The sequence below is a fragment of the Mustela nivalis genome (genome assembly GCF_964662115.1).
Source record: "Mustela nivalis genome assembly, chromosome: 4".
NCBI lineage: Eukaryota > Metazoa > Chordata > Mammalia > Carnivora > Mustelidae > Mustela > Mustela nivalis.
Window position 1 is genome coordinate 30,081,395 of NC_139023.1, and position 14,167 is coordinate 30,095,561.

General features: G+C 34.8%; 1 pseudogene across 1 annotated transcript; it reads left to right on the forward strand.

Annotated features, from left to right (window-relative positions):
• The first annotated feature begins 9,165 nt into the window (after window positions 1–9,165).
• On the forward strand, window positions 9,166–10,385 carry LOC309863274 (replication factor C subunit 3 pseudogene; annotated as a pseudogene). Its single transcript has one exon. The product of its transcript is annotated as a replication factor C subunit 3 pseudogene (transcript).
• Window positions 10,386–14,167: the final 3,782 nt, after the last annotated feature.

Genomic DNA, 14,167 nt, shown 5'->3' on the forward strand with positions numbered 1-14,167 from the left:
GGGAGATCATATGATAGTTGTCTTTCTCCACTTGACTTATTTCACTAAGCATGATACCCTCTAGTTCCATCCACATTGTCGCAAATGGCAAGATTTCATTTCTTTTGATGGCTGCATAGTATTCCATTATGTATATATACCACATCTTCTTTATCCATTCATCTGTTGATGGACATCTAGGTTCTTTTACATGGCATTCTTAATCTAGATGAACACAAATGAAAACTTAAAGGTTGTTTCACGTTCTTTATTTCCAGTTGTTTATGACATGGTGCTGCTAATGTTTTAAAAGAACTATGTGTTCTAATATAAAATTCCAAACAGAGATCAAACCTGGAAATTCCCTGAGCAGACAAAAACATTCAAGCTACATAAGCAAAACTCAGTTTAACATATTCTGCAAAACAAATGAAATTTAACTTGGGCCACTTCTTGTAAATGTCTCTGAAAATCATAAATGAAACAAGTTATTCTTGAAAAATGGCATGAGGTAAACACCTTAACCAATTCCTAATCACTAGACAAACTGAAATGCTATAATCATTGGGTAAATGGAAATGGCCTCCGCATTTTCACTATTGCATCTTACAGCAATATATCTCAGAGCCTCATTCACCTCTCAGTTTGAGAGATCCCAGTTTGTGAACTGTTTTTATATTCACAATTAACTCTTACTAAAAACTATTTAATTTATCTGGTGGTTTTAATTTTGCTAGTTCTGGATTTTTTTATATACAGACTTTACTTCACATCATATAAAGTCCAAACTAAGTATCACTCGATTCTGTCTGAAATCCAAATTTGACAATGTGGTAAGGATTTTGAAGTTTCTTAAAATATACTTATCAAAGAAAGATGCTTCCAACTATTTTCTTTAATGCATTCATAAATAATGGGAGGTAAGGGTGGAGGAATAGGTCTGGTATCACCCATAATTCCAAAGATGATGCTATCAAAGTAAGCAACCTAAAGGAAAAAATGAAAATAAAAATTTGTTCTTCATGGGACTAGACTCTTGCAAACTTATTTTGCCTGAAAAAGTTTAAATTCCTTCTGAACTTTCTAAATCCACATTCTTAATTGAGTGCCATTACATCATATTTAAAACCCACAGGGAAGTGAATACATTTCCAATTACCCATTGGGTATCACCAATTCCCTTACATTTACTTAAGCACTGAATTCCTGCACCTGCAACTCAGATTTTCACAGCAGGACTACTTTCTGCTTAATTTAGCATAGAGACTAGCAGCCAGAACCACAAAAAAAAAAAAAAAAAAAAAGAATCTTATACAGACACACACACCCACACATATATAATCAACGGGGGAAAAAGAAGTCTAAAGAAATATGAGAAGTTTTATTTTACTTTTTTTTCACTTCAATTAAATATAGGAGGGGTAAAAAATCTGAGTTGAAGAGTATTGAAGAATATGGGCAATTTTTTTTAATAAATATTCATTTCAATAAATAATTTTGATCTATTATGTGTAGTGTGCTTGTTTGGAAATGCACACTTAAAAAATGCTTTCATTGTAGTCCATGCACTCAAATAACACAAAATCTATAATCAAGGTTTAAAAGGCAAGTCTTTAACATAATGAGTAGAGAAGGCAGAATGAGAGGTCTCACACACACACAGACAAGGTAGCAGTCACATCTAGTTAGAAAAACATAAACACATCCATATCTATTTCTATTTCAGTTTTTAATCTAATTTTCCATTTCCAAAAATAGCAGCTTTCTTTCCTGCCTAGAAGTGACTCCCTAAATACAAATTTTCACTACAGGTTATGATTGACATCTTGGGATTGTGATACTTAGGCTACCCAATAAACAGACATGATGTCTTTTTCTAGAGACAGTGGTTTTTCACCATGTGAAGAAAACTCTAGTTACTACTCTTCCTATAGAAGAAAACCAGCCCAAGCAGCAATATGGTCTAGCTGGAAAGACGTCTAATCTAGAATTGGAGACTTGGTTTAAAAACTCTTCTTCTCTTAAGGTTAATAGATTCCTATTTTTGTCTTCAATATTAGATCTCCCCTTGGGTTTCTGCTTCTACTTAAAATGAAAACATTGGCATGTGGTACAAAACTCTCATTAGGATATTTTACCAGCAAAAACCACCTATTACCTCTTAAATTTATTTGTTTGCCCTTTGTCTCTTCCACTAGCATACAAATTCTGTAAGGATAAGAGTCCTTGCTTGATATTATACCCATAATTTATCGCATATTATTCAGGTGCTCAAGAAATAATTTGGAATTAATAAATACAGAAAGTCTCATGTTCTTTGCCATGACATCTACTTGACCTTAAGCATCTATTCCAAAGCCATGCCCTGGATCTTCCTACTGCAAGAATCACTGTATCTTGGGTATCTAAACAATATTCATTCAATACCACAAAACTGATATCATCAATTGCCTACCCTGTAAAAGTACACTTTTAGGGATGAAATAGTAAACTAGAGTGCTCTTGCAGCATGGAACTACAATCTAGTAAGGAAGACAAATAAGAAGCAAAGAAATATACAGTCTAATTACATTAACTGGAATTATACTATAAATATAAAATAAATAAAATACTATGAAGAGATTCTATTATGCTGTGAAGAAAAATAAAGCAGGGGAAGGGGATAGAGCATGATGGAAAGGTGACTATTTTAAAAGTGGAAGGATGCCTGGGTGGCTTAGTCAGTTAAACATCTGCCTTCAGCTTTGGTCATGATCTCAGAGTCCTGGGATCCAGTGTTGCATCAGCCTCTCCTCTGTTCAGCAGGGAACCTGCTTCTCCCTCTGCCTTCTGCTCCCTCTACTTGTGCTCTCTCCTCTGACGGATAAATAAAATCTTTAAAAATTAAAAAAAAATAAAAATAAAAATAAAGTTAGAAGTGGGCAGGGAATGCCTCCAGTAGATGACTTTAGTCAGAAATTAAAGTAAGCAATAAGCCACTTACATGTCTTGAGAAATAGCATTCCAAATAGAGAAAAGAATAAATGGAAAGTCCTGAAATAGGAACAAATTTGGGATGCTGAATGTATAGGAGGAAGGAATGTTTAGGATTGGACAAGGGTAATGGTGGTAGAAGATGAGGGAGAGACAGGAAGAGAAGATACCAAGTGGAGGCCTTGTGTTAATTAAACCAATTCTAGCAGATTTCACAGCTAAACCTGAAATCTCCATAAATTAACCCATTTTCCTGATATGCCAGTGGGGAGGAAGGAAGAAGTGTGTTATTGCTCCATAAAGTCTTGAAGGTACCCATAATAGCATCATCTTTAACACATGCCTTCCAAGTTCATATTGTGCTAAACTTCTATCACCTAGAATACATTCATAAAGCCACACATCACTGAAAGTGAATTTTGGACTTGCCATCTGATTGTATGGCCCATGAAGAAAATGGTAAGTTCAGTGAACAGGTGGGCACTCTCTGCCAACGTTGTGAGGGTCATGATAGGGAATAGTGTTTTCATTCTAAGTACAGGGGGAGACTATTGGAGAATTTTAAACAGGAAAATGATATAATTTATATTTTAAAGATTAATGTGGTTGTTGGGGTGATAAAGTAAAGTTCAACAAATTGGAAACTTTTTTTTTTTCAAAGAAGGGATGATGATGGCTTAGACTACACTAGCATGCTAGACCTGAAAGTAGCAAGAAATGTTTATATTTGGGCTATATTTTGCTGGCAATTTCATATGGTATATAATTTCACCTAGGAAGTTCCCAAGGCTGGGTAATAGTCCTTTCTTTTGACCTCTTATAATCCTCTGTTAAATTACTATTATGGATTTGAAAACTCTTTTTTATCACTTATTTATGTGATGGTTTCTCCTATTACATATTAAAGTCCAGAGGATAATGGCAATATCTTTCATCCTGATGATACATTGCCTAGTGAATTGGAGCACACAATGATTTTTTTGAATCAAATAAAGAAAACTGCCTATGGACACAACACAATTACAATGTCACAGTACTGGAATCCCGATGTGGGTTATTATAAAACCAAGCCTCATTCCAGTAATTTATGTTCTAACAATTTATACGTGGCAAAGGAATAAGGCAAATTTGTACTTAATCCTAGCTACTTGATGCCCCTTAGGTATACAGTCTGGAGGTTAAAAATGCAGCAGCAGAATTTGCAAACCCACAATAACATTTTCTATTAGATGGGTATTTTGTGTCATTCACTCTGCCTGGAACAAATACCTTCAGACAGAATCAGGGGAGAGAAAAATGTGATCCACAGCTTTTAAAAAAGTATCGGCCTGGATTAAAAAATGGAATCTAAGACCTTCACTCAAAAAATATAAAGGCACAGAGGACTAACATCAGTATTCATTTGTTGATTCATTCCATTAATATTTGTTGCCATCTACTATGAATGAAAAACTAATATATCTTTTTGAGGTATGATGGAAGACAAAAATCTAAAATACTTTGCCCTCATGAAATTGGTTTTCTTCTGTAAACTGCATTGGAACTTGAATGTCTAACAGAACTCCAGAAAATGAAATGAGAAAACACAACAGAACATAGACAAAATAGATATCTCAGTAGAAAGAAAGGTACTATTTTATTCCAGGAGTGCAGGATACAAAGATTACGATGAATGTAGGAAGGGAAAAAATAATAATAATAAAAAATAAAAACCTCTTGCCTCTTGCCTCGTTCAGATCTGGTCAGAGACCAAGTAAAGAAAAGAATACCAGTTGAAGATACTCAGTTTCTAAATATGTGTGGGACTGGGAAGAAGCTGACAATATAATGCTTTTATTTTTATACAGTACTTACTAAAATGGAAAAGATGTATAGAAGCAAATATTAAGTTTCTCACAGAAACTCAAATTTTTTTTCTCATAGAAAAAATGGAGGTTGTAATGGCTCTCTGCTTAAGCAAAGAAAACAGAATATATTCTTCCATTTACCATACCTCATTTTTCACCATCAGCTATTGGGAATATCTTTGATTTGATGTCATAATTGATCTGCAGTTAATTGTGGGTGCTCTGCTCATAAGTCTCTAATCAGAAGTGGCATGGGGCTTATCTGTCTCCATCAGCTTGCATGGCAAACTTGAACCTCAACCTGTGCATTTTCTCTTCAGAAACTCTTCCATTAAGAATCCTAAATTTGTCCCCTAAGGATGCTTAAGGCATTGGTTTTTACCCATCTTAATTCTAACAGTAAACTTTATTAGATCTTTAAGGTTAAATAACAATTTTTCCTACATTTATATAATATTGTTTTTATTTCTCCTTATAAATACTTTACCTATATATTAAAGTTTGCTATGTTATTTATTTTTTAAAAAGAGTTATTTATTTGAGAGAGAGAGAGCAAGAGAGCACATGCAGGGAGAACAGCAGAGGGAGAGAGAGAAGCAAGCTCCCCATTCAGCGGGGAGCCAGATGGGTGACTCTTCCCGGGATATTGGGATCATGTCCTGTGCCAAAGGCAGATGTTTAACCAACTGAGACAGCCAGCTATCCCAACTTTGTTTTTTTTTGTTTTGTTTTGTTTTGTTTTGTTTTCCATTGCAGAAGAGGAATAACAAGCCCAGGATGCCAATCCTAAACATAACCTTTACCCAAAAGGAGCAAATGTTGTCTTTCCAAATTAACATCACAGGTGTAGTTGTAAGGTGTAGTTGTAATGTAAGATCGTCAGAAAAATCTTCTGCTGAAAAAGCAGTAAGATGAGTCACAAGAAATTCTGCTGCTTTTATTCTTCAGATAATGTCAGTCTTTCTGAAGAAAATTAATGAAGAAAAATCATGGTTCCTAATGAAAATAAAATACAAGTGATTTGTTTGTTCTGGTGAAATATGCATGAAATTTGAAAACATAACTTTAAAATGAAAGATGAACCTCCACCCAAAAAAATTAATTAAACTAAATAAATACTGGGTTTTCGAAACTGATTTGTAAATGTTGCCTATTCATAAGCAGTTTATCCACTCTAAGAAGATTAATATGCTATAGTTACAATTTGACAGGTCAGCACTAATTGAGAATCAAGAAGCTTAGGGTATTGTTCAAAGAAGGATAATATTCATTTTTTAAATATTCAGATTATGACAAAATGATATGTCTAAAATTTAAAAAATTCCACATCAAAAATAATTTACAGATTGTTTGAATCTACAATGATATTTCAAGCTTAAGGAAGCATTTTTCTCCATTGTATTTATCATATATTTCTTTATTAAGGGAATGCATCTCTCATTGTTATACAAGCATACTTTTCCTACAGCAACTTTAATTGAACCTGAAAAGAAAAATTTATAGAATCTAGTATAATATAAAATATTTTAACATAAAAATATACTGCACATGCACATATTAATAATCCTAGTGTAGGCGGTATGACATAACTCACTTCATATAATTCTAACTACCAGGGCAGCTGGGTGACTCAGTGGTTTAAGTGACTGCCTTCAGTTCAGGTCATGATCTTGGAGTCCTGGGTTCAAATCCCACATTGGGGGGGGCCCCTGCTCAATAGGGAGCCTGCTTCTCTCTCTGACTCTCTCTCATGTTCTCTCTCTCCTTCTCTCTCTCAAGTAAATAAATAAAAAACTTAAAAAAAAATTAATTCTAACCACCTATAATAGAATTACCTAGAGTTCTGGTTAAAAATTCAGATTATGGAATTATTCTTTAGACTTGTTTCTTTATCAAAAACTAGGGATAATAAAAACAAATAACACATGGGATTTTTGTAATAATTATATAAGAATATCCATATAAATCACTTGTTGCAGTGTCTGATTTCTATTATTATGTTGTATTGGGACTAGGAATATACCCTCCTAATCATAACTAAATCATAACAATCACTGATAAGGGGTAGCACATATTTGTTCTGCTCTCTTTACTCAAAGAATCTTGTCTAGAATTATCAGTTGGGATGTATCTTAAGTTTTTATCTGTAATATGAGAGTTTCCAGTTGAATTATTTAACTGAGAACCTTAAAATGAGAACAAACTATTAGAACTTCATGTAAAATAGTATAAAGGCAACCATATGAAGACTTAACCATGATTGCATTATCCTAATTTATATTTGAACATTTTACACATAAATTTTTTATAAAATTCACAACTTTTATTAAAATGTAATATTAACTGGATTATTTGTTTTTGGGTGTTGAGTTTGAAAAGTTATTTATAGATTTTGGATACAAACCCTTTATCTGTAATGTCCCTTGTCAATATTCTCTCCCATTCTGTGGGTTGCCTCTTAGTTTTGTTGACTGTTTCCTTTGCTGTGCAAAAGCTTTTGATTTTGATGAAGTTCCAAAAGCTCATATTTGTTTTTGTTTCCTTTGCCTTTAGAGATATGTCTTGAAAGAAGTTTTTGTGGCCAATGGCAAAGAGATTACTGCCTATGTTCTCCTCTAGGATTTTGATGGATTTTTATCTCACATTGAGTCCTTCATCCATTTTGAGTTTATCTTTGTGTATGGTGTAAGAGAATGGATGGAACTGGATGGGGATTATGCCAAGTGAAATAAGTCAAGCAGAGAAAGACAATTATCATAGGGTTTCATTCATATGTGGAATATAAGGAATAATGTGGAGAACCAGAGGAAGGGAGGGAAAACTGAATGGGAAGAAATCAGAGAGGGAGACAAACCATGAGAACCTCTAGACTCCAGGAACCAAACTGAGGGTTACAAAACGGAAGGGGTGGGGGATGAAATAACCAGGTGAGGGTATTAAGAAGGGCAAGTGTGGTGATGAGCACTAGGTGTTACACACAACTAAGGAAATGTTGAACTCCGCATCAAAAATGAATGATGTATGGGGGGTTAAGGGGGTAGGAGAAGAATGAATAAACAAGATGGGATTGGGAGGGAGACAAACCATAAGTGACTCTTAATCTCACAAAACAAACTGAGGGTTGCTGGGGGGAGGGGGTTTGGGAGAGGGGGGTGGGGTTATGGACATTGGGGAGGGTATGTGCTATGGTGAGTGCTGTGAAGTGTGTAAACCCTGCGATTCACAGCCCTGTACCCCTGGGGATAAAAATACATTATATGTTTATATAAAAAATATATAAATAAATAAAATATTAATAAAGACTAATGATGTACTATATGTTGGCGAATTGAACATAATTTTAAAAAGTAATATTAAGAGAATGAAAATTCCATTCATAGAATTGGATAAGCGGGAGGGAAGACAGGTGATAGATACAAAGATAAATACATAGACACATAGATACATGCATATATACATAGAAGAAGGCTCTCGCATGAATTAATGATAACTGTGTGCTCGAAGAAAGTACGATTAATGTAATTCTTTGTAATTAAGGAAAAATTTAAAGATAGTCATATGATATATATATATATATATATATATATATATATATATATATAATTTCTAAAGATTTCTATCTGAAAAACATTCGCTAAAAAAAATATGAAGGTGATCCTAAAGGATTTCTTTTCTAATTTCTTTGAGTTCTACCATAGCTTTAGTACATTTTTATGTCCCACATTGTCCTTGCACTTTACCTTACTGTTGTGAAATTCACTAATGACTAATTTTGGAAAAATTTGAGGCTCAACATAGCCTTGACTCACATTTAAGATTTTAAATAAATATATATCATCTGAATTCTTAAGGGTTGTTCTTTTATTCCACTAAATTTAAAAATGCCCATAAATGACTCTCAGTGATTCTCTATGAAGCACACACTATAATTTCAGATTGAGGTCGCTCAATCTTCCTGCATGTTACACTGGTGAAATTGTTTTAATATCCTGACACATTTACTGGTAAGAACTGTATTCAAAAGGGGGCACCTGGGTTGGCTCAGTGGGTTAAGCCGCTGCATTCGGCTCAGGTCAGGATGCCAGAGTCGTGGGATCGAGCCCCGCATCAGGCTTTCCCGTCAACAGTGAGCATGCTTCCCCTCTCTCTCTCTGCCTGCCTCTCTGCCTGCTTGTCATCTCTCTCTGTCAAATAAATAAATAAATAAATAAAATCTTTAAAAAAAAAGAACTGTATTCAAAAGAAATGTGTACCAAAGAAAGCCCAAGCCCAACTATATGTACAAGAACCTCACTTCAAATATGATGATATAAATTATGTTGGAAGTTAAAAGATTAAAAAAAAAAAAAAAAAAAAGTAGATCTCTGCTTCCCGACCGAGGGAACGCCCGCCCGCGGGAATTTCAAATGTCTAATCCCGGGAGTTCCAGCGGTCATAAGCCTCTGGGTGGACAAATACCAGCCCTGCTCCTTGGGAAGGCTGGACTCTCACGAGGAGCAGGCGGCCCAGCTGCGCAACCTGGTGCAGTGTGGTGATTTTCCTCATCTCTTAGTGTATGGACCATCAGGGGCTGGAAAAAAGACAAGAATTATGTGTATTCTATGTGAACTTTATGGTGTTGGAATGGAAACATTAAGAGTTGAACATCAGACCATCACAACTCCATCTAAAAAGAAAATTGAAATTAGCACTCTTGCGAGCAATTGAAGCACCTTGAAGTGAATCCCAGTGATGCTGGAAATAGTGACCGGGTAGTACTTCAGGAGATGTTGAAAACAGTGGCATGATCACAGCAACTTGAAACAAATTCTCAAAGAGATTTTAAAGTGGTATTATTGACAGAGGTTGACAGACTCACCAAAGACGCTCAACATGCCTTGCGTAGGACCATGGAAAAGTATATGTCCACTTGTAGATTGATCTTGTGTTGCAATTCTACATCTAAAGTGGTACCACCTATTCGTAGTAGGTGCCTGCGGGTTCGTGTGCCTGCTCCCAACATCGAAGATATTCATCATGTATTATCTACTTTGTGCAAGAAGGAAGGTTTGAATCTTCCTTCACAACTGGCTCATAGACTTGCAGAGAAGTCCTGCAGGAATCTCCGTAAAGCCCTACTTATGGGTGAAGCCTGCAGAGTGCAACAATACCCTTTTAGTGCAGATCAAGAAATCCCTGAAACAGATTGGGAGGTGTTATTGTCAGTCAGCAGACTCCACAAAGGCTCCTTGAAGTGGAAGACTTTATGAGCTTCTAACTCATTGTATTCCTCCTGAAATAATAATGAAGGGCCTTCTCTCAGAAATTTTACATCATTGTGATGGACAACTGAAAGGGGAAGTGGCCCAGATGGCTGCTTACTATGAACATCATCTACAGCTGGGTAGCAAAGCCATTTATCACTTGGAAGCATTTGTGGCCAAATTTATGGCACTTTATAAGAAGTTCATGGAGGATAGATTGGAAGGCATGATGTTTTGACATCTTGACGTCTATCCTTAATTCTTCCTAATATTTCTCAGTATCAGCATTTACATTCAGTTTATATTGGAAGAGCTGCAGGTAAAATAAACTTACTTTACTTAAAAAAAAAAGTGAACCCTAAAAAAATGAATAACAAAAAGAAAGAAAGCAAGCAGAAGTGGCTATATTAACATCGGGGAAAAAAGGCTTCAGAGCAAAGATAATTATCAAGAACAAAGAGAAATTATAATGATATAACTACAAATCCTATATCTATTAAAAAGAAAATAAGGGAATACTACCAGCAATTCTATACATATGAGTTAGAAAAGGTAAAGAAAGCAACCCAATTCCTTCAAAACACAAACCACCAAACCTCCTTCAACAATACTAGATTAACTGAATAGTCTCATAAATATTAAAAAATTGAATCTGAAATGTAAAAGCTTTTAAAAAAGAAATCTCTAGACCCAGATGGTTTCAATGGATAATTTGTAGAAAAACCTTAGAACATTTTTTTACTGTTTTTAGCCTCTATAAAAGTTGAACATATGATTACAAGTCAGGAACTCCATTCCCATGTATACTCTTAACATAAATATATATGAAGTATAGTATGTGAAATATATATAGTGAATATAAAAATAAATCTACCAATGTTCTCAGCAGTTATATTTGCAATAACTAAAACTTAAGAAAGACTTCTCAGCTTCCATCAGAACAACTACACTCCCTTGCCTCAAATGTGCACACACACAAAGTGATCCCTTAGGCTTCTTTTCAAAATCCTATAACTGCTTAAAAGAATTAGAAAACCAGCACTATTAGGTACCTTGAGGAAATCAAATCTGCCTTCCAATTTATCTAAACTTTGAAAAATGTTTTTGTTTGCCTTGTTTTGTTTTTAAAATATCCTTCCTTAATGAAATAGAATTAACACAACTTTTATATAAACATCATTCTGTTTCTGATTCTTATTTTCTCCATTAAATTCCATTTAAAAATTTCAAATTTATTTACGTTTCTAAAACAAAACCGAATTACTTCAGAAAGAAATAAAACTTCAAAAATCTTTTTTTCTTTACTTTCAAAGTCAAGACCAAGTAGCTTTCTGAAAAACTTAAAAAGATATTATATTTAAAATAATACTGTGGGTTCTTACAGTCAGAATTATCTTTCCTAAGAGGCTATTGGCAGGTAGTTTCTTGTTCTCCAAATCCATCGCAGATTTCTCCTTCAGTAAAAGAGTTATAACTGCCTCTCTGCCCAAATAGAGAGAATAGTTCCCAACCTCCTTGGAAACTAGTTAATAGACACACACTGTGAATAATTCTAAGTCACTCTATTAAGATGGAATTGGTTTTTGGGGACTTAAAATCTTCACTCCTTACGTAGGGCCTGAATATCACTGTGGCAATTACTCAGCTTCATTCATGCAATAGGAACAACAAGAAAGGCTGAGGGAAAAAAATGAAAGAGACCAGTGTCCATGGGTGATTGATTCTGTGGAGTAGCACTGCCCCACCAAACTGACCTACTCACATTTAGAAGGAGGAGGAAGGAATTATTTGTTTTTGTTCATTATATTTTGTGTCTCTTTCTTGTAGCCACTTAGTTTACACCTTAATATGGGCTATACACCCAAATTTGGATAATGACTTAATTAATAATAAGAGCAATTTGATGGGACGCCTGGGTGGCTCAGTTGGTTAAGCAGCTGCCTTCGGCTCAGGTCATGATCCCAGCGTCCTGGGATCGAGTCCCACATCGGGCTCCTTGCTCAGCAGGGAGCTTCTCCCTCTGCCTCTTCCTGCCACTCTGTCTGCTTGTGCTCACTCTCTCTCCCTCTGATAAATAAATAAAATCTTAAAAAAAAAAAAAAAGAGCAATTTGAATCACTACCATGAAACTTAGCTTCTGGCTCAACAAAGTGCTCTTACTTACAAGGAAAACCAGGGTACTAGAAGACAAGTATTCCCTCACAATTTACTTTCAAACCGTTCACTTTTACAGATTTATTCCACTCCATCATTTGACATCTCCTATTTTTCTTAAATCCTATTTCATTTACCAAAAGGTTATTTTATTTAGATTGCTTTCAGACACTTCATCTGCCTTCCAAATCCATCTCACCTATGCAATTATGAATGTATTTCTTTAAAATACTTAGTTAATATACATTCTGTATACATTCTATATACATTTGGCATATACAAAAATACATGATATATGCATATGTATTATATGCATACTTGTATATTTTATGTATATTTATGTGAATGTATAGAGATCTGTGGAGATAGAAGGAGAAATATATTGAAGATGAATTTAGGATATGTCATCCCCAAAGTATGTCAGTTTGGCATATTTATTATTTTGAGCTAACAGCTCTTGAGACATGGTAGATGCAAGGGCTCTCTGATCTATCCTTTTCTCTTCAAAAACAGGCCATAGTATTTCCCATGAGCAAGGTGCTCCCCCTGTACCAGGAAGAAATAAATCTCCTTATCACCAGACACTGGGGATTGACACTGAAATGGGTCTGTACAAACAACCAAACTAAGGTAAGATGACTCTTACCTTCCACTAGTTTCATCCCCCTATAAATATACCAGTCACTTCCCCACATTATGTATAACCCATTTGTATTGTCATTTTTTCACAAACATATTGTTCTGTCATCAAAAAAATATAAAAGTTTTCTGCTGTGGCAACTTCTTCAGGTGTTTATTTTCTTTTGAAGTCCCCATGTACAAAAAACTCTAATAAAATTTGTATGCTTTTCTCCTGTTAATTTGTCTCATATCAGTTTAATTCTTAGGTCCAGCCAGAAATCCTAAAAGGATAGAGGAGAATTTCTTTCTCCCCTATAATCTCTATCTGTACCTATCTCTTAAGAAAGACAGTGACACCTGGGTACCTATCTAGAGGTATCGAGAAAGAGAACAAGAAAGGAGGAGAGGGAGAGAGAGAGAAACAGCTCCACCATGCTAGACACAAAGAATAAATGATAAAACAAGCATAGTATCATTCATTTACAACCTTATTAGGGAGACAAACATGAATATAATTAATTACACAATAAACATAAAAATCACAAGTGTAGTAAGTACATAAGAGATAAATGATGTAGTAAAAGTTTTTAATAAAGTAATTTGATCCATTTAAAGAGGCAGGGAAGGTTTAACTGGGGAAATGATTATTGAGTTGAGATTTGAATGAGGAGTAACAGATGACTAGATAACAAAGAAGACTATTGAATGTTTGAACATTTCTTCTTTTCAAAAAAGAAATAATACTTGTTCTCCTGAAGCTGTTTCAAAAAATAGAAACAGAAGGAAAACTTCCAGACTCTTTTTATGAAACCAGCATTACCCTGATCCCCAAACCAGGCAAAGACCACATCAAAAAGAAGAATTTCAGGACAATATCCCTGAAGAATATGGATGCCAAGATTCTCAACAAGATACTACCTAATGTGATCCAGCAGTAGATTAAAAAGATTATCCACTGTGACCAGGTGGGATTTATCCATGTAATACATGGGAGGTTCAACATTCGCAAGTCAATCAATGTGATAGAACAAATCAATAAGAGAAGAGAGAAGAACCACATGGTCCTCTCAACTGATGCAGAAAAAGCATTTGACAGGATACAGCATCTGTTCCTGATTAAAACGATTCAAAGTATAGGGATAGAGGGAACATTCCTCAACCCCATAAAATCTATCTATGAAAAACCCACAGTCAACATCATCCACAATGGAGAAAAGCTAACAGCCTTCAGGAACACATCAATGATGCCCACTGTCACCAGTGTTTTACAACATAGTAATATAAGTCCTAGCAACAGCAATCAGACAACAAAAAGAAATAAAATGTACTCACATGGGCAAAGAAGTTAAA